The sequence below is a fragment of the Hipposideros armiger genome, unplaced genomic scaffold, assembly GCF_001890085.2.
Source record: "Hipposideros armiger isolate ML-2016 unplaced genomic scaffold, ASM189008v1 scaffold_329, whole genome shotgun sequence".
In the NCBI taxonomy this organism is placed as follows: Eukaryota; Metazoa; Chordata; class Mammalia; order Chiroptera; family Hipposideridae; genus Hipposideros; species Hipposideros armiger.
In genome coordinates, this window is record NW_017731679.1 from 1,934,919 (window position 1) to 1,953,978 (window position 19,060).

Here is a 19,060-nt window from a genome sequence, read left to right on the forward strand (position 1 = left end):
CTTTATCTCTCCTTCAATTTTAAATGATAACCTTGCTGGAAAAAGCAATATAGGTTTTATACGTTTGTTTTTTATCACTTTGAAAACCTCCTGCCACTCCCTTCTGGCCTGCAGAGTTTCTGTAGAAAAGTCAGCTGATATTCTTATGGGGGTGCCCTTGTAAGTAACTTGCTGCCTGTCCCTTGCTGCTTTTAGGATTCTGTCGTTGTCTTTAACCCTTGCCATTTTCACTATAATGTGTCTTGGTGTGGGCCCTTTTTGGGATCATCTTGGTTGGAACTCTCTGCACTTCCTGTGCTTGTATGTCAATTTCCTTTGCCAGGTTAGGGAAGTTTTCAGACATTACTTCAAATATGTTCTTGATCCCTTGCTTCCTGTTTTCTCCTTCTGGTATTCCTATGATGTGCATGTTGTTGTGCTTGATGTTGTCGCCCAGCTCTCTTAAACTATTTTCAATGTTTTTTATTATTTTTTCTTTTTGTTGTTTTCTTGGATGATCTCTGCTGTCTTGTCTTCTAAGTCACTGATTCGATCCTCTGCTTCATTCAATCTGCTTGTAATTACATCGAGTTTGTTATTTAATTCAGTAATTGTATTCGTTTGTTCTAGCTGGTTGTTTTTTGTGATTTCTCTATCCTTCGTTATATTCTCATTAATTTCCTTGAATATTCTAATAATCAGTGTTCTGAACTCTGTCTCTGATAGGTTGTTTACCTCTGTTTCCTCTAGTTCCACTGATTCAGGAGGGTTCTTCTGTTCTTTGATTTGGGATGTGTTTATTTGTTTCCCCATTCTGGCTTACTCTTTGTGTTTGCTTTGATGGAATAGAGAGATCCCCTAGGTCTCTCAGTGTTTTCTGGGTGGATTTATGTGGTATGGTCCTTTATATTTGAAATACTCAGTCTCCCTATTCTCCTGTTCGTGTGTACCAGAAGTGTTCCTTGTGTGTGTGTCTTCTCCTGTTGGAGATGAGCTGTGATTGCTTTTGGCTTGTCAGTAGGTGGGCTTGACTCCCAAGCTGACTAGCCATGAGGATTAGCTGTGTCCACAGTTTATGAACTGTTGTGTGAGGGTTGACCCCTCCGATGAAGCTTGGCTCCCATGGGCTCTTTTGCCTGTAGCGATTTCCCTTTGGGTGTGACTCTTGTAGGTCAGACCCTGTAATGCTCTGGTTTTATCTAAAGTTGGCCTCTGGGTGTGATGATTCTTGGGCCTCTTTGGCTGGGCCCTGCTGCAGAGCGATTTTAGAGCAAAACAGATCAACCAACACAACCACAACAGCCACCAAAGGAAACCAGATACTCTCACATGTAAAACACAACCAAGAACCTACATTCAACATGTATAGAAATAACAAATGTACAGAAGAAGAAAACAGTCACAAAACAACAACAAAAAAACAAAGGATAAAAAACAAAACAAAATAAAATAAAATATAATAAAATAAAAAATAGAATAAACATGAGAAACAAAATAACAACACCCCTCCCCCCCAAAAATTGCAGAAAAATGGAAAGAAGGAGGAAAAGTAGAGCAGTGAAAAGAAAGAAGAAGGGAGAGAGTGAGGGTAGAAAGGAAAGAAGGAAAGAAAAAGAAAAAAATATATACATCTACACACCCATATATATGGACATATATATCCACATATATACACCTATATATATGACTATATTAAGAACTAAAAATGATAATGAAATAAAAAAAACCCAAAAGATGCAAACAAAAAACCCCCAAAACCCCCAAAAACCCCAAAACAACAAAAAAAACAACAACAAAACCAGTGCCAGTCTTGGCTAAAGTCTACCAAGCTCTCTCCAGGTTGTCCTCTGCTATATACAAACTCCTCTGCATGTTGTGGGGACAGAGCTGGTCACCTGGCACCTAGAGTGATCCTGGCAATGCAGGTCTATTGTAGATGAGTGGGGTTATGAGGTGTGATTGGTAGTTTTTACTAAGTCGGTGCTGTTTTTGCTTTTGCCTGCCCAGAGGCACACTGAGTGCTGCGCAGCCAGGAGGCTTGATGCGTGTTTTCAGGCATTGTTTCCACTGGAGGCTGTGGGAGTGTGAGATTTCAGAGCTGCTAAAAGCTACCTGCGGGGGGCCTGCAAGTGACTCAGCAGCTGAAGTTGCCCTGCCTCCTGAGCCGGGAAGGAGAGGTGGGGTCAGAGTAGGTAGGCCCACACTCTGCAGCCTCTTCTCATGTGGAGTTTCTCAACCCCCTGGGAGTAGGAGCACCTCTGTAATTGGACCCTAGGGGTCAGCTTAAGACTCTGGCATGGCGGGGGCCAAGATTTATGAGGGAGGGTGAGTGTGGGTTCTTATCTATGCAGTTGTTTTTTGCTTTCTGTCGGAGAAAAAAGTAAAACAAAAACAGAAAAAAACCAAAACAACATCTCACCGCCGTTTTGAACTGAGACTTCTGCCTCAGACGCTCCAGCCGAGCTCCTGCTCCACTCTGGAAGGGACCGCAGGGGCACAGGGACAGAGCCCATCCTAGCGCTGCAATTCTCTGCACTCTGCCGCCTGGGGTCCCACGTCTCTGCAGCTGCGGGTGCGGGCTGCGCCTCTACACGTCTTGCTTCCCTCTTCCCCCGCTCGCCCAATTTTAGGCTTCTGCCTCAGACTGCAAACCGTCGCACTGTTGCTGCTCTCTAGGCAGGCCATGAGGTGCAGGGAGCGATCTGCGGGAACCCTCTCCGATCTGCTCTCTGAGGCCAGTGTCTCAGCAGTCACGTGTGCGGGCTGTGCCTCCATGCTTCTCACCTCCCTCTCCCCTCACTCTCGCGGTCTGCCCAACTTCCAGTAATCGGCGTGCGAGTCTCTTAGCTGCTCTGTGTGATGAGTAGAGGTTTGTTTGATGAGTTCCAGCTGTTCAAATTGTCGCAATTTCCAGGGGAGAACTCAGGGAGCCCTCCTCACAGCCGCGGTTTTCTCCATCCCCCAATATTGGACTATTCTTATAGTTTCACATTTTTAACAGGCCGCTTCTTTGCCAGCCTCAGTCGTGGCTCTTTCACACAATGTATAATTCAGCCATGGCAAGTTGCTCTTAGTTCCTCCAGTACAACAGGCAGTTTCATGGCAGACATTGTTCTATCTGAAATCCCTGATATATCCTCTCTGACTCTGATAGCAACACCCACCTTCCACTTTTTTTTAGCACCTACTTCTGTTTTTAAACTTAGCTCAAGTGTTGCCTCTCTTTCCTGAATCCTACCTGGAAGAAGCAACTACTTTTTCCTTTGAAAACTTAGCATGATGAATTATATCATAACATCCATAAAGGATCATGCAGCTTATTTATATACAGTTCCTTTCCTCTCACTAGACTAAGTCTCTTAAAGGAAATGATAATATCTTGGTTGTCCTAACCTATCCAGAATATAGCATACTGAGGATATGTGGTGATTATTTAATAAAATCTGACTGAAATAATGGCTAAAATGAAGGAAACTTTGAAATAATGACAAGAAAAAGAATAATTTGAACAATTCTGCATTGCATAGATACTTATGCAAAATAGTAGCAGGCAATTTAAAGTAAATCTAGTGATCTATTTAAAAAGAAAATAAGGGAAGCATGTTGTTTCATCATTGTGTTCTGAGGTCTGTGAAAATCTCAAGATAAATCATAACTCAGAGAAACCATAACCTAATAAAATAGTCAAACTTTTAATTCAACAGAAACTAGCTTTGGTTAGAACTAAGATTTCTAGTCCATTATCCTCAGCAGCTCATCTCTTTCTATATCCATTGAGAAACTAACCGTCCAGAACAAAAATGACAGAGCCACAGGTGAAAGCCTGTTGCACACTTGGGTGCTTAATCACATATGGAAAAGCTTCAGAGACAGGGATGGGACAGAAGAGGGCTGGGGTTATGTATGCCAGAATGGTCTTCATGTTGAGAGAGAGAGAAACTGCGTCTTGTTTACCAGGGATCCCACATCACACTAGACGCGATGCACAGCAACCTGATGTTCAGATGAGAAATGAGATAGGGAAGCAGTTAGAATGTCTCCCATATGGGAGAGTAAAATGGACAGATGATACTTCTCTCACACTGTTGTCGTCAAACCTTAGACTTAGACTAATATAGAGTTTGCCCATTCAAAAGGGTGGGGACAGAGCCTAAAAAAGGAAAAAAAGAAAAAAAAATCCATATGGTAACAAAAGGGAAATAGAACATTTCTCTGAAGACACAGAGAAAAAATATCAAATATCTGAAAGTGACTTTTTATGAGAAGCAGATGGAGGTTTAAGGAGACATCTGTGTGGTGACATCTAAAATATGGAGTAGACAGGAATCATGGGTGACAAGCAACTTGAGCATCAGTATATAAATCTTTAATCGCTTTTCCAAATCACCATCAAATGAACAAAAGAATGTAAAAACAGAAGGAAAATTCAGCATTTTTGATGAAGATTATGGGAAGATGCCATCCATATGCCAGGAATACCAAGGATGAGACAATGTTAAGTGAAGGGAATAGGGAATTCCTTACAAACCTTTTCCAGTGAAAGTAGTATGGGATTATAAGAAGTAAACAAAGACTCCACTCCCACACTATACTCCACGTCCCATGACTATATATATATATATATATATATATATATATATATATATTCATTCAAAGATGATCAAGAAAAAAACTAATTAATGTTTCCCTAGTCTGTTATAGTAAGACTATAGTTAGGGCTGGCTGAGTGGCTCAGTTGGTTAAGAGCTTGCTCAAGAGCGCAAGCTCTGAGCAACAGGGTTGCCAGTTCAATTCCCAGCCCAAGCTGAGCTGTGGCTGAGCTGCCAACAGGTGGCAGGATGGCTCAGCTGAAAAACAACAACAACAACAACAAAAACCCCCAAAAAACCCAAAAGACTATAGTTGAAAACAGGCTGTGGGATAGAAGAGAAATTTGTTAGAAATCCTTTGCTAATATATATCAGTCAAATACAGAATTAGATTACTTATCAAAAACAAGAGCAATAATGCCATTTTCAGCAGAATGATTACAGGGTATTTCTTGATGTGGAAAGAGTAGGGGTGGGAGACAACAGTCCTGGACAGAAGGATAGTCAAGTCTTGTGGGAAATGAAGAATAAACCAAAGGAAAATAGTTTAAAACTTAGCCCCTCTCACAGGAGGTTCACCAATGACAACATGACTATTATGGCTCTAAATTAGCAGGCAGTTAGATTGCAAGAGTGATCATATAAACTTAGAAGAAACGTTTTCACCTTGAGATCTGAAAAGAGTTTTAAATTGCTTCCAAGAAAACCATAGGAAGAGCAAAGTAAAATACACCTATGTGAGTAACTGCTGGTCTAGAATGTGCCCTCACTTCAATTACATATAAACAAGATGAAACAGCATAACACTGAAAGGAATTATCTATATAAAAGAAGATAAACGTAATACCTGAGGTAGAGGAAGATAGTAGTTTTAAGAAAAAAAATATTGGAATGAAGTATTTTTAAAGAAATTTATATAGTTCAAAGGAATATAGACTCAGTGAAAAAACTCAGACCCAGACTAATAAAAGAAAAAGAAAAAGAAAAAAGAAAGAGTATTGGTAGAGTTAAGGAAAGAATGGAAAAAAAACCTACAATAACAGTATGAACAACTGAAGTAGAAACAATGAAGGTCAGAAAATCAGACAGGTTACATGTGGAAAAAGCTTAAGTTTTCTGAGAATATATACAGGAAGGAATAAAGAAATGAAATAAATAGAGGACAGTCTGGGAAAAGGGGACAAACTATAAAGATCCAAAATATTAATAACTATTTTATTGTGAACAAGACAAAATAAGCATATAGAAATAATTTAGAAAGATATATTAACAGAAAACTTTTCAGACATTAAAACAAATAACCATAAAAATCCTGGCCCTGAATTTGAAAGCAGCTCATCATATGACAGGTAGTACTGATTTGCAAAAAAGTACTTACACCTGGACCTATTTTGCTAAATATGTAAATAGATCTCTTTCTTTTTCTTTCTTTTTAAAAAACCCATCCTGATACTCATCCAGGCAGGGGGGGGGAAAAAAAAATCAACCAAGGAAGGGAAATCAGAGTTGCAGATTTGTTCTATTAACACTTTTGAAACCTGAAAAGTAACAAGTAATGTAAAGAATTTAGGAAAAGTATATAATCAAAGTGTTATTTATATGTAAAAGCATATAAGGACACATAAAACATATAAGCTGCTTCTTTAAAATAAATGTTTGTAGGGACACTGTTATCAACTGAAAAAACTAAATGAAAATAAAGAATAAATAATTAGGTTGAATTGTTGCAATTATGGTTATTTCCTGGTACACATATTACAAATAATTATGCAAGATGTTTATTGACTTACGATGGGGTTATGTCCCAATAAACACACCATGAGTTGAAAATATTGTTAAGTTGAAAATACATTTAATATACCTAACCTACCAAACATCATAGCTTAGCCTCGCCAACCTTAAATGTGTTCAGAACACTTGTATTAGCCTAAAGTTGGGCAAAATCATCATGCGGCTGCTGCCCAGCATCACGAAAGAGCACTGTATCTCATATGGCTAGCCTGGGAACAGATAAACATTTGAAGTGTGGTTTCTACTGAATGTGTATCACTTCCGCACCACTGTGAAGTCGGAAAATTGGAAGTTGAACTACTGTAAGTCAGGGACCATCTGTATAGCCTAAAACAATACTATTATGAAGTGGTTTAAAATTCCAGGTTATATTTTCTCTTCCCTGAAAAAAAAAAAAAAAAAAAAACACCAAGGGAGATGTAGCAGTAGAGAACAAAGTGGACAGAGTTCAAATATATTCCCTTTGTATTTTCATTATATTGCCGTAAATCCAAAGTGAGTGTTTTATTGTTGATAATAATGGGAAATGTATACAGTCAATGGTAGATATTTGTAGAATTAAAGATAATATGTGCACGTCTTGTATTAGTAGAGAAAAATGAGGGCACCCCCCCCCAACCCTGCACAACAGATACTGTTAGTGCCCCATGCACTCTTGGCCTACTGCTGGAGTCACCAGTGGACAATCCCCACTAACACAGCTTTCCACCTCAAGCATGCTGTGTCTCACCTTCCTCCACCTTTGCCTGAGGGTTTTCTCTGGCTGATAAGACAGCCCAGGAATTTAACACTCTCAGAGATAACTCTCATCCAATGAGGGCTGGGAATGAGCTGATACAATCCCCAGCTTCTCTGTCTTTCAGTTAAACAATCCTGAGATCCACTCTATATATTCCTTAGAGGGTTTTAGGTAGGACTGAGCCTGAGTTCCTCTCACTGCTACTGCTTCCATCCATGTGACCCTTACTGCCTTAAAAAAATGTAACTGTTCCCAGCCTCACTTTTTTACTTCCTCACTTGTACTTCCTGTGATCACCAACCAAATAAATTTGATTCAGTGGTACTTTGGGGAAATGTAAACTATAACATAGAAAATAAAATATAGAAATCAAGAAAGCATGAGCAATATGCTGAAAGAAAAATAAATTTATATATTTTGACAAAGAATAGGGATATATTAAATTCTCCAACTGAAAATAAGACCTTTAGATTGGATCAAATTGCACATTATCTGGGAGAGACAGAACTAAAACAAATTGGGCAAGATAGCTTAAAAATGAAAGAGTGGGTAAGTTATTGGTCAAATACAAAGCAAACTGTGTGCGGGTTGCATGGGAAGCTGCCTCCGCCTTCCCCAAACTCTTGGTAGCCAGTGGGGTTGAGCCAAGAAGACCTTGAAGGGAGGCCATTAAGAAGGACTCAGGGCTTTGGGCTTCATACCCATTTGCTATCCATTGACTCAAAGCCAGGCTTGTTGTGTTGATGGTACCAAGTGGCAGACATCCCAAGCTCGTACGACTAAAATGTAGATGACAAAATCATGGAGTTCTTGTGTGTTGGAGCATATTGTTTCTTCTAATCAAGGTGAGCCATAGGCAGAGTAGGAATTTGTTTTCCAGCATTGGGTACATAACAACATGGCTTAGAATAAAATATAATCAAACTCACGATAAAGATTACATTAAATCATAAATAAGTCATAAGTAAAAATTACAAAATTTTAAAAATTATAAAAACTTTTCCTAGAACTGAAGGGCATGCATTTCTAGAATTATAAGGGCGAGCCTAACGCCTAGTACAGTGAAGATCCAAAAAAATTTTGTCATTGTAGATTATTGTAATGCCAGAGATAAAGAGAAAGTCCTAAAAGATTCTAGAAAAAAATTGGTCTAGCAATCATACAAGTATAGTAGGTTTCCACATAAGGAATTAAAGTCACAGTGGCATTGGATATATGGTAAAATTGGATACTGGAAGACAAGAAGCAATGCCTTTAAAAACCTGATTTTTAATGTAAATTCCCTGTAAGCTGTTCCAAGAAACAGGGTTCAACAAAGGAGAGAAAGGAAGGGAATTTGTAACATGGTGCTGAGGGGGACTCCCAGGATAATGGTCTGGAAAGAAAGCAATCCCCGCATGAATGTGGGAGAACTCCAGGGTGTATATTTTTAAAGTGGGAAACAAGTTCTCAAGGTATTTGACCAAGTGGAAATGAGTCTTAGTGTTCTGCTCAAGAGTTTGGGCATAAATTGAAGATAAATACATAGAAAACTAAGAAAACAGGAAACAGGACAATTATTACATACAAAAAATAGGATTTTTATAAGAAAAATAAATCCTAGTGTACTTTGTGGCTCAGAAATAAGTTTTATTCACATAGTTATAGTAACGTGCATACCAAATACTGATTTAAAAATAAAAGCATTGCCATGTCACTATTATGGGAAGAAAAAAGGGAATGACTCTTTCCTTCTTTTCTTCCCTTCCCCCATCCGTTGTTTTTCTCTCTCTGTCATCACTTTCTTCCTCCCAGGAAGCAACGGATGAGAGACCCTGTCCCCTGATACTGGCTGATTCAAAGGCAGGGTATAGAAGGCCAAGAAATAGCGGGAATGTGATCTGTTGGACAACAGGTAGTGAGCCGCTTACTTGTTCAGGGAGAAGGAACAGTAAATGTAGAAATATCTGAAGCAAGAGTGTTTATCCAAATTCAAGGAACAGTAAGAAAGCTAGAGATGCTCTAAGTACCAGGTTTTGTAGGAGAGTTCAGTGGGAGAGAGACTCAGACTTGATTACATAGGGCTTTATAGAACATGGTAACAAGTTTGGCTCCACTGTGTGTGGAAAAAAGACTGTAGGCAGCAAAACAGAAGTGTGGGGACCGTAGTAGCCCACAGAGGTGCTGAGGCTTGGACAGGGCTGGTAACTGGAGGTGGTAGAAAGTAGCTCTGCTGACCTAACATCAGTACTTTATTAGCCAGCTAAAAGGAATTCTGTGTTCTGAGCTCTTGGTGTGTGTTCTCGGAATGGTTCTTATCTGGAAATGCCATCAGCTACAATGCCTAGAAGCTTCTGGGTGTGTGGTCCTGGAGTTCCGAGGTTGTAGAGAGCACTGGGGAGAGATGAGGTGTCAGAGAAGACATCCTCACAGACAGCCTCTTCCAAAGAAAAGCATATTGACCTGGAAGACATCATCAACAACAAATCAGTATATTAGAATTACCTGAAACAGCTTCTAAACATTTCAGTGCATGTGTCAATATTGTGGATAATCACCAATTAGATTGCTTCTAGAATGCCAATTCCTTCAAGGACTGCCTTCCATCCGTGCTATGTTTTATGATGGGATATTTTACAGAAGTGTTATGTAAACAGCTTGTACTACCAATGAACAGGGAAATTCTTAACAAACATATACTGCTTAAGTGCACGTTAATGCCACTTTTTTCATTTTGTCAATGCAATACAGTATATTTAATACATTCAGTATAGGCTGTTGAAACTGAAACAGTTATCCTTTAGTGTCCCAGAAGTCTAATTACAAGCCAGCTAATTCTCTTTATCTATGTTCTGATAGCTTCTCTATTAGAATAAAGAAACTGTGTAATAGAATGACTTTTGACTGTATGTTTCAATGTTAATAAGATGTGGTTTAACTGCTTCTACAAGTTTATCTCCTTCCTAACACTCTAGTTGAAATGAGACAGGACAAATAGTTCGCTAAATCTTACACAGCATTTCAGTACTACCTGCCAGCTGAGGATAGAGAGAAGTTTTTATTGTTTTTCCCTTTTATTTATTTTTTTCCCTTACAACAAATATTTGATGAGCACCTAGGATGTTTGAAGCAGTGAACAAAGTAGAAAAAAATTCCCTTATGATCTTATTTCAAATGGAGAGATATAGACAACAAAAGCATTAAGTAAAATATATAGCATATCACATGGTGATAAGTATTATAGAGAAAAATAAAGCAGGAAAGATAATCAACTGGCTTGTAATTCAGTGGAGTACATGGCAAGGAAGGGTAGTATGTTTCGAAGTCTGGCTGGCTACTCACTAATGTCCAAGAATATCTAAGTATTAATGTTTAATATTTTATATTTAATACTTACATATTCTTTACCTTAGTCTTGGAATAAGGTTCCCTTTGAAGGGCTTAGTGGAGAGCACCCTATCACAGGAGATGAGAAAACCTAGATTTTAGCTTTACTTTTGCTGCTTTTCACCTTTTTGCTCTTCCCTCTCTCGGGACCATGTTATTTATTCTCCTGGTTTTTAATAATACCTGAGGGATAATAACTCCCAATTTACTTCTCCAGACCTGACTTGTATCCTAGGCTCCAAAGTCTGTTGGACGCCACCCCTCCCCCAAATATCCATGGGCATCTCAAAGTCAGCATATTCAATATGACCTTACCACCCTACCATTCCCCTCTTGATACACGTGATTATCTTCCTGAATGCCCAATCATGTTTAGGAACATCGTAGTTAAACATACTTTTATAATCCAAAAGTGCCACCATCCTTTCTGCATCTTTCCCTTATCTTTCACATCCACCTGTTGTTCCCAAGGTAGGTACAACTCTCACCTCTCACTTATGGCTTTGCTCTTAAAGCAACTGTTTTAGATCAGTTCAGTTAACTGAATTTTTTTTTTTAAGCATCTGGAATGCACCAGGTGCCATATTAGGTTTGGGGCACCTGAATGGAATGTAGGTGGTTCTTGCTGAACCTAAAACACAGCCAGACTTACTTGACTAATCACTTGGACTGATCACTGTGCTCACGGATTGGTACTGTGGCTTTTGTTACAGAGGCCTGAGGGAGAGCACCTAAAAGGGTGAGGACCTAAGAGCAATGGAAGGGATGTGATGAGGCTCGGACTCTACACTCATGCAGCGTTTTTGTCGTTTTTGAATCTGTATGGAAAGTGTGGGTAGAGGTAGGACCTCCAGAGAATAGATTTTCATGAAGAGCTCTGTGAGACACAGGCCATGAGATAAGGGTAGAATGACCGCACTGATGAAATCCTCTGGCAATAAAATGTGTCACAGCTGGATAAAGGTGATCCCCACTTCAGGGCTGCACAGGGCAGCTCTGGCACCCCAAACTATAACCGTCTCCAGGGGCCATGAGGAAGAAGAAAGGATTGCACCAGTGGCGCTTGGAGCAAAGGACAATGACAAAGAGAGCAGCAGAGACAGAACAGGAATCTATTTCTTATCATACTGCTCAAAATTAGGAGTCCCATATTCTAATGCAAATGGTGTCATGGACTCTCACCCAAACTTGAGTTCTAAAGGATTGTCAATGGGAAAGCCAACATTCTCTAAAATCGGTCAGCTCTAGGTCCATATCCTGTATCTTCCAGTTGTTGCTGTCTAATCTGAGAAAGCCACACACCCTTTCTGAGTATTGGTTACTTCAAATGTTTAGTGGCAATAACCTGTGAGGGTTATTGTGAAGATGCATTGGAAAAGCGTATCAAGTAGACCTATGACACAATTCCTGGAGTATTGCATAGTCCCAGCAGCTGGTCTTAATAATAATCCCAACTGCAGTAACAGGAAGGCACTTCTGCTTCTTGGATTCCCCAGCCTTGTAAGGGAGTAAGAGATATCATTTTTGACATTATTCATGGAAACTATTTGATGAAAGTGTTTAAAATAAAATATATTTATTTGCCTTATTACCCGTCTCAGTGAAATTTGAGATAATAAGAAGGGAAAGGAAGCAAGAGGAAAAATGTTAATCATCCGTACCACTGCTATTGCTCTTTGATAGCTGGTGCATTTATATTAAGACCAGCGGGCTCACGGTAAATTCAGTGTTCTGTCCAGCAGTACACCAGAGTCACTAATCGTCCATTTGTATTCTCTGTGATGCTGGCTGAGGATTTTCCTGGAGGACATTATTTACTCCAGCTAGTAAAAGTGAGTCTACAGTGTCACCTACTTTTAATCCAAAGAAAAAGTAGCATTTGTGTTTACCTTTATTGAAATAAAAGAAAATAGGGAAGACGGTTCAGAATATAATGTTTACACATAAATTTACATGTTGAATTATCTTTCTGCAGAAGGTGGAATTTAAGTTGTTGAAAAAAGAATTCATTGGTTTTGATTTTTACCGAAGTTGAAAAATAATCCAACGGCTGAAAGTTAAAAAAAAGAAAAAGAAAAAAGAAGAAGTCTGAACTCTGGAAAAAACTCCCTCAGATTTTTTTTTTTTTTAACATGTAGTCACAATGATGGTTTGGGATGTTCATGGTTGGAGGACTTGGATTCACAGAACTGAAGGCTCCAATGTTCTTTTGGCATCTGATGATCTGATCTGGCATTGGGTGAAGTTTAAAATGAGAAGCTCAGCTCTGGTGATGCTTAATGCCTTCAGAATTTTACTGGGGCTCAATTCTCAAATTTTTTTCTAGTTGTCCTTTTTGTAAAGTAGAGATTTTAGTTCCCAGTAACAATAATTAAATACCATAAACAAGAATGATGATAATAATGCTGGCTAATAGTTATCAACTTCTTAATATGTGTCAGGTCTGTATGAAATGCTTTACATGCATTATCCCATGTAATCTTTTAGCTGATGCTATTATTTAGGGGCTATTATTACCCACACAATCTATAAGGAATTTGAAACTTATCCATATATAAATAAGTTGATCAAGATGGAATACAGATTTTTCAGCAATGTGAATTCATGATTGAGCACATTTTCTGCACATGTACACATGTTTAACTCTTGCCTTGAGAATAATTTAACATAATGGTTAAGAGCATAGATGCTGGGACACATCTAACTGGCATTAAATCTTCTAGCTTCCAAGTCACGTTGGCCAAGATTTTTACCTCTGCATGTTTCATTTTCTATATTTTAAGTGAGGATAATTTTAATAGTTCCTATTGCATAGATTAGTTGTAATGCGTAAATGAGTTAATAATATATAAAATACTTAGGACAGTGATTGAAACATGATGAATCCCTAAATAAATGTTCACTCTAGGCATTTATCATGAACATTGAAAAAATGTTATAAGAGGCTAAACTAATGATTGGGTAAATCAAATTAGACATTGAAAATGGAACCCTGTTCACAAATTAAATCCATAGACAAAGTTTAGAGTGAGCTTGGCCTTAAGGGAACTTGCCTCCACCATCTGGTTAAAACTCAGAGTCCATTGCTTTCAGAAGGATACATGCTGGCCCATCTGAATTGACATCTGTGTGCACACTGAAGTCCCAGAGGATAATTAACAGAGAAAACTCCAACAGCCATACTGACATAAGCCTGGGGAACTAAGCCATAAAATTCTCTATGTAAACAAGTGGCCTGTATAACCACAGAACTATAAATTTTGGTCTTGCCCCAGGGGTACCTGAAATAGCCAGATGCTCAAATAAAAATAAACTTATTTCTGAAGTACAGGGCAAATGAAATTTTTTAAATCACACCTTTATTCTACCACTTTTACTCACCATTAGGCAAATGAATTCATGCTACATTGTTTTATGACAGCTTTGAATGACATTTCATGACCAAAGCATGCGATGTATTTCTCTGGTTTGCCACAGATTTTTAAAAATGAACTTTTTAATTGAAGTATAGCATACATAAAATGTGTGAAACATCAGTGTACAGCTCAGTGAATTTTCACAAATAAATGTATCTATGTAACCAAAACCCAATAAAGAAGTAGAATATTGCTAACCTCCTCCAAGGATAACCACTACGTTGATCCCTAACACTAACATTGATTTCGTCTTCTTTTGAAATGGAATCATACAACTTGTACTTTTCTTTTTGTGTTCTTTCACTCAACATTGTGAGATCCATCCAGAATAGCTTATTTATTCTCACTGATGTTTAGAATACATTATATAAACACATCACAACTTATCCATTCTATTGTTGATTGACATAGGGATCGTTTCTAGTTTGGGATATTATGAATAAGTTGTGAAAACTTTTTGCACATGTATTTTATGAACATTGTGACTCATTTCTGCAGGTTACATACCTAGGAGTGGAATTGCCAGATGCAAGTTTGTGAATACATCCAACTTTAGTATAGACTGCCAAAAGATTTTTCAGAGCCCTTGTAGAAGTTTTTAGTTTGTGTTGAGTGGTATATCAGAATCAGGCTTTTTCTCATTAAATTAAAAGAAATGAGTGGAAATGCATAGATAATCAATGTATATGTAATTCAAAGACTGTGATAATGCATATGTTTGTATAATCACTACTCCAATCAAGATATAACACTTCTACATCACCTCAGAACATTTCCTTGTGCCTTTTTCCAGTCATTCTCCACCATGGACAACCATGCTCTGATTTCTATCACTGTAGGTTAGTACTGACTGTTCTTGACTCTACATATAAATGGAATCATACTCTTGTGTCTGGCTTCTTTTGCTCAATATAATGTTTTTGAGGTTCATCTCTGTTGTTTTTTTTATAGCAATATTCTATTGTATGATATATCACAATTTTGCTTTTGCAAATTCCACTCCACTGTTGATAGATATTTGAGTTGTTCCAAGTTTGGGGCTGTTATGAATAAAGTTGCTAAGAAAATATCTATGCAAGTTTTCTTGATGACATATGTTTTGGTTTCTTGTGTGTAAATATTGAGGGAAGAAATTTCTTGGTTATAAGATAGGAATGTGTTTAACTTTATAGGAAACTATCAAGCAACTCTCCAAAGTACTTGAACCATTTTCAGACTTCATTAGCCATACCAGAAAGTTCTAATTGCTACACATCTTTGCCGACATTGGATCTTGGTGTTTTTTTTTTATTATTATTATAACCATTCTCATGGGTATAAAATAGTATCATACTATGGTTTTAATTGGCTTTTTCTCTGGTGAAAATGTCAGATGACTTTTAATGAGCTTATTGCTCAGTCCTTGGTAACATGTGAGTTCAGACAATCCATTTTTTAAAAAGTGGAATCCATGTTTTGATTTGTAGGAATTTTATATCCTGGATTCAAGTCTTTTGTCAAATATATTTATAACATATATTTTCTTTGGATCTGTGGCTTGCCTTGACATTTTCTTAATGGTATCTTTTGATTGTTAGAAATTAAAAAAAAAATTTTTTAAGATTTTATTGGGGAATTGGGGGAGGGGAACAGTGTAGGGGGAATTGGGGAAGGGGACTGGCCAAGTTGTTGTTCTTCAATCTTCATTGTGGAGGGCGCCAGTCACCATCTGGCTTCCCGTCCGCAGCTCATGGCCTCTAAACTCAAGATGCTGTGTTCAATCTTAGTTGCAGGTGGGCATAGCCACCATCTCATGTGGGAGTCAAACCTGGTAGCCTTTTTGTTAAGAGTGCATGCTCTATCCACTGAGCCATCCAGCTGGCAGCTCAGCTCAAGGTGGCGAGTTCAGTCTTAGTTGTAGGTGGGCATAGCCCACCATCGAACAGGCAACCTTGTTGTTACACCAGCTGAGCCATCCTGCCACCTGTTGGCAGCTCAGCGGCAGCTCAGCTTGGGTGCAGCTCACTGGCCCATGTGGGAATTGAACTGGTGACCCTGTTGCTCAGAGCTTGTGCTCTTAAGCCAACTCTGAACCAACTGAGCCACTCGGCTGGCCCAGAAATTTTTAACTTTGAGAGTCCAATTTAAGTTTTATTTTTCATGTTTATTGGTTTTGTGATATCTTTTCACTAAATCTCTGCCCATCACAAAGTTGCAACAATCATCTTCTGTTTTCTTTTAGAGATTTATAGCTTTACCTTTTGCATATAGCTCTGTGATCCATCTTGAATTACTATTTGCATGTGGTCTGAGGTAGAAGCCAAGGTTAATTTTTTTCTATGTATTTATCAAGTTGTTTCAGTGCCATTAAACATGTTGAAAATTAGTTCAATAGTTTTGTAAGTTTTTTCCTCTGAACTCTGTATTTCATTGATCTGTATGTTTATTTTTATGTCAGCACATTATCTTGATTAGTGTAACTTTGTAGTAAATCTTGTTATCAGGCAGCAAATGACCAACATTATTGTTTAGAGCAAGTTTATTTGCACTAGTACAGATTCTTCTCCATATGCAATTTTATTTTTTTATTTACTTTATTTTATTTTTTATCTTTTTTAAAGATTTTATTGGGGAATTGGGGGAGGGGAACAATGTTGGGGAATTGGGGAAGGGGAACAGCCAAGTGGCTGTCCATTTTTTGTTCTTCTGTTTAGTTGTGGAGGACGTCGCTTCAGAACCAATATCACCTTGTGACCAAAAATGGCTGCTTATTTGGATTGTGATTGTGATGTTATAATATCTATAAATAAATTTGGGGAATACTGACATATTTATAAATGGAATCTTCTAATCTAAATTATTATATAGATCTTTGTTTATTTAGGTCTTAATAGGTTTCAGTAATGTGCAGTTTTCACTGTTAAGTCTTTCATTTATGTGTTTTTAAGTGTTCTGTGTTTAATTCATTTAATTTATTTGTATTTAGTGTTTAGGGGATATAGACAATATATTATTTTTTTTAACACTGTTATAAATGAAGTATTAAAAGCCAGTATTTTTTTAATTGTTTGCTATTGCTATGTAGAAGTACAATTGGTGTTTGTGTATTGATCTTGTATCCCATGACCTTCGTAAATTCATTTAATTCTAGTAATTGTTTTGTATTTTTTTTTGGATTTTCTGTGTAAACTATTACATTTTCTGTGTTCAATAGTAGTTTTATCTCTTCCTTTCTTTTTTCTTTTCACTTACCTTGGATTAACAGTTTTCTCTTTTGTAACTTCCATTTACACCTTGAATTTTATTCCTCTGATGTAAGGAATGCAGAAGACACAATAGAGAAAGGGAGAAACTTATCTTACCAGTCTAATGGGATCTTTTGGAAAGGCCAGAGGTATATATACTAGCTTAACTTAGTTATTCCACTCAACACAATGTCTGATATAAAGCTATTCATAATCAACAACACAGCATCCCTCTTTGTAGGGAGTATAGTGAAGTGTCTGTCCCAAGAAGACAATATCATGCTGTTTCTGAGTAAAGGAAAGGTTCATCCATGAGTGCTGAGGGAATGGAAAATAATAACAGCAACACTGCTACGCATAATACTCAGAAAACCAAACTGACATGCATTGAGTGCCTACTATTTTCTAGGAGCTTTACATTTCATTAGGTGTTATATCTGGCTTCTTTCAACATTTGCAAGATTCATCCATATTTTGTATAATCATTTTCATTACTGGATTATATCTCATCCTATGTCTATATCAGGATTTATTTATTCAGCTCTTGGTTAGTTTCTAGCTTGGGATTCTTGCAAATAATGCTGCAATGAATATATTCTTATGTTTATCATTTGGTGTACATGTGTATACATTTCTGTTGGGTATATATCTAGGAATAGAATTGTTAGGTCATAAGATGTTTATACATATATTCAGGCTTAGTAAACACTGTTAAATAGTATCCCAAAATGATTAATCAAGGAGAAATTTTTTTGAAAAGGAAACTTAAATACTTTTATATAAGTGAAAATTAATATCACCATAATTAGACAATTAATCATAAGATAAAAACATAATTTAAAGAAAAACTTTACTTACATTTGTGCCACTTAGTATAATTTTTACTGCCACAAAATGTGTGGGTACCATGCTTTGGGTAATACAGGTCTATGCCACTTATTAATAATGAATCATATACCATTTAATCTTGTTACATTGCCTTGACAGCTATTTACATTTTTGAAATGAGATGTAATTATTATCTGTTTTATTTCTTTTCTTGCAAATGGCAGAGACATTATATTATAGTTTTGCATATCATTTGTATCATTAAAAATGTCATTTAGTAAAAAATATTAACTATTATGTCTCAGAAAATACTTATGGTAAGCAATTTTTAATCTGGCTGTTTGCCACAAAATTTGTTTTAACCTTTAAGTCAATGATGTATAGTAATGGCTTTGGTGTTGTATAGTAAGCTCATGTATGCTTGTGTATATTTCATTTGGTGCTTACTGCTTATTAAAAGTTGGCATATTGGAGTGAATGAGCTTAAGCATTGGAATCAACAGACTGGATTTGAATACATTCTGCTCCCACTTTGTGTTACTTTAGTCAAGTAATTTAATCATTTGAGTCTCAGGGTGTGTGTTTGTTTTGCTAAATAAGGATTATAATGCATCACAGCATCAAGTTCATGTGGATTAAATAAGATAATGAACATTAAGCTCCTGGCACATAGTAGGTCTTCAATAAATGTTTATTTCTAAGGAGACTTTTTTCTCCTTAACCTTGATTGAAAAGTAATTTACTTAATGTATCTTTTTTAAAAATAAATTTACCTCTATAAATTATTTGCTTAAGTATACATAACTATATGTTTCAATATACATAGCTCTATATTTAAAAATATTTTTAATTCTCAAAGTTTATACAACTTCTACAAGCATCTTTTTTATTCCTCCTTTGTAATAATTTAAACAGAGAGAGAATCTAACTTAATTAGCCTTATACCAGCTTGATAATGACCAGCCTTGTTAAATGAGAGATATAACATGGGTTTTGAAATCAAAGGATATGGAGGTAAATCCTGGCTCTGTCACTTACTGCTATTGTGACAGGTTATATAACCTCTTTGGATCTCAATTGCCTAATCTACAAAATGGGGATTCTAATACCTACCTCAATGTCTAATAC